Source organism: Apodemus sylvaticus, chromosome 14 (assembly GCF_947179515.1).
Source record: "Apodemus sylvaticus chromosome 14, mApoSyl1.1, whole genome shotgun sequence".
Lineage (NCBI taxonomy): Eukaryota > Metazoa > Chordata > Mammalia > Rodentia > Muridae > Apodemus > Apodemus sylvaticus.
Window position 1 is genome coordinate 11334354 of NC_067485.1, and position 2506 is coordinate 11336859.

Genomic DNA, 2506 nt, shown 5'->3' on the forward strand with positions numbered 1-2506 from the left:
AAAGGATGGCCAGAACTGAGAGAGACGAGAGCACTGCATCTTCTCGGGAATCCTCAGGCCTAAGCCGGCACCTCTAAGGAAGACCAGGAAAGCCCCGGACCAGTGCTGCCTTTGGGCATCTTGGGGTAGTTTGACCAAGCCACACCCAGGCCGCAGCTACGAGCTGACTGCCATTTGGTCTCCCACCTGTCAACTGCACCCTGCTCCCTAACCAGGCTAGGTTCTCTCTTAGCCGTGATGCTCCTGATCTGACCTAGTTGTTCCATGGTCTAATCCGATGGTGTTGGCTGATGAGACTAACATGTTAGAGAGGTTAGTAGGCCTTGCACAAGGCCATGCAAGTGAGGCCACTGCTACAAACCCTCAAGGCTGGTTCTGGTCAAACCTCACAGAAGCAGTAGCCAGTCTTTGCCAACAGCTGGGACTGGTTAAGAAAAAGGGACTGTGACCTGCCCATTACATCACACCCTCCACAGATGGGCTGTCGCACATGTCCTTTCCTGCCCAGCTAGGCACAGATTGCAATAGCAAACTCACTATTGCCCATAACCAACATTGAGAAATGTGTCTGTGGTACTTGGACAGAGCAACACCAGAGGCAGGCTTAGCTAATGTATAGTCTGTACCTTAGGGCTTGGGGACTCCTTTGAAGTATGTCCCTTATTTGAAATTTAGTCACCCAGACAGACCAAAAGGACAGTCAATACACTTTCTTTTTTCTTTTTTGATGATGTCTTACCACATACCCTTGGCTTTCCTGGAACTATTTACTATGTAGACCAGGTTAGGCTTAAACTTATAGAGATCTACCTGCCTCTGCCTCCTGAGTTCTGGGCTTAAATGATTATACCACCATGCCCTGCAACCATGCTTATATTATTGAGTTTGTACTGTGGATCATACTTGCTTCTAGTCAAGAACGTAGGTCAAACAGCGCAAGCCAAGCAAGGCCAGGACAGGACAGTTACTTTCATAGCATGCAGCCAGCAAACAAATACCTCATGGGGATCAGGCAATGATGTCAAGAAATGAGGAAATACCTCTGTTTTCAGCTGCCTCCACAGCCTTTATGAGCCTGAGTACCTCAGAGGCGTGTTTCTTTGTTCCCTGAGATAGGCACAGCCCAGGAACCAATGGTGGCCAATACACTAGGAACGGAAGTGGTCTGTTTATCATAGCCATCTCAGTGCTGATGGAAAGCCCTCTAACCACAGCCCCCTTCTTTTGCATGGCGACCCACCCACAATGCTCAGCACAGCTCCCAGGAGAGTGGGGGCAGCAAAAACAGGTTCCCAGCAACCACAGAGGACATGCATCAGGAGCAAGAAAACAATGTACAAGCACTAGGTACCAACACTCGGGGCTCCTGCAGCCAGTCAACCAGCCCAACTTTATTATTAATTTTTAAAAGTCAGCATACAAAGTACTTGGTTTTGTTATTTTCATCCTTTGACATCCTTTGACCACGCCCTCATTTCCCGTCTCCCTTGCTTCCCATTGGATGGTTTTTCTCTCAGGGCTCCTCTCCTTTGCTGTCATGTCCCACGGTTTCTTTACTCCCTCCCTGCCTTTAAGACCTCTTCCTCAATTCTCACCATGCTCAGGAGGCTCCGCCCTGCTTCCTTGAGTTCATATAGTGATAGAGAGAAATAGACTAGGTAGATGATAGACAGACAGACAGATGATAGACACACAAATAGATGACAGATAGACACTTAGATGATACATAGATAGACAGATGATTGATAGATGATAGATGACTAACAGATAAATAGGTGATAAATGGATGATAGATAAATACACAGATAGATAAAAGATAGATAATTAGATGATAGATGATTGAATGATAGATGGACAGAGATAATAGATAGATGATAGATAGATAATAGATATGATAGATGATTAATTGATAGATAGATGATAGATGATTGATAGATACATAGACAGATAGATGATAGATAGATAATAGATATGATAGATGATTAATTGATAGATAGATGATAGATGATTAATTGATAGATAGGTGATAGATGATTGATAGGTGATAGAATTTAGATTCCACAAGTAAGATTCTTTCTGAATCTGGCTTATTCCACAGAGTGCATCCTGCCAATGACAAAATTCCATTTTTCTTTATGGCTGAAAAATTCTTTTTATCATGCTAGATATAGTGGCACATACCTTTAATCCCAGTACTTGAGGCAGAGACGATGCAGAGGCAGAAGTAGATCTCTATAAGCTTAAAGCCAGCCTGGTCTACCTGGTTAATTTCAGGACAGGCAGGGGTATGATGAGACTAACAGAGTAAGACCTTGTCTTAAAAAACAATGTTTTTCCATCATGCAGATATCTCATCTGCATCAAAGCCTTGAAGGGGATTGTCAGAGACTGACATCTAAATGAGTAGTTCTCTTACAAGTTGTTAGGGCCTAGAAAGTTCTGTGTGTGGATCTCCTTTATCAATTTTTGCCTTTTATAAAAGTCAGAAGAAAAATGTTTCTATCTT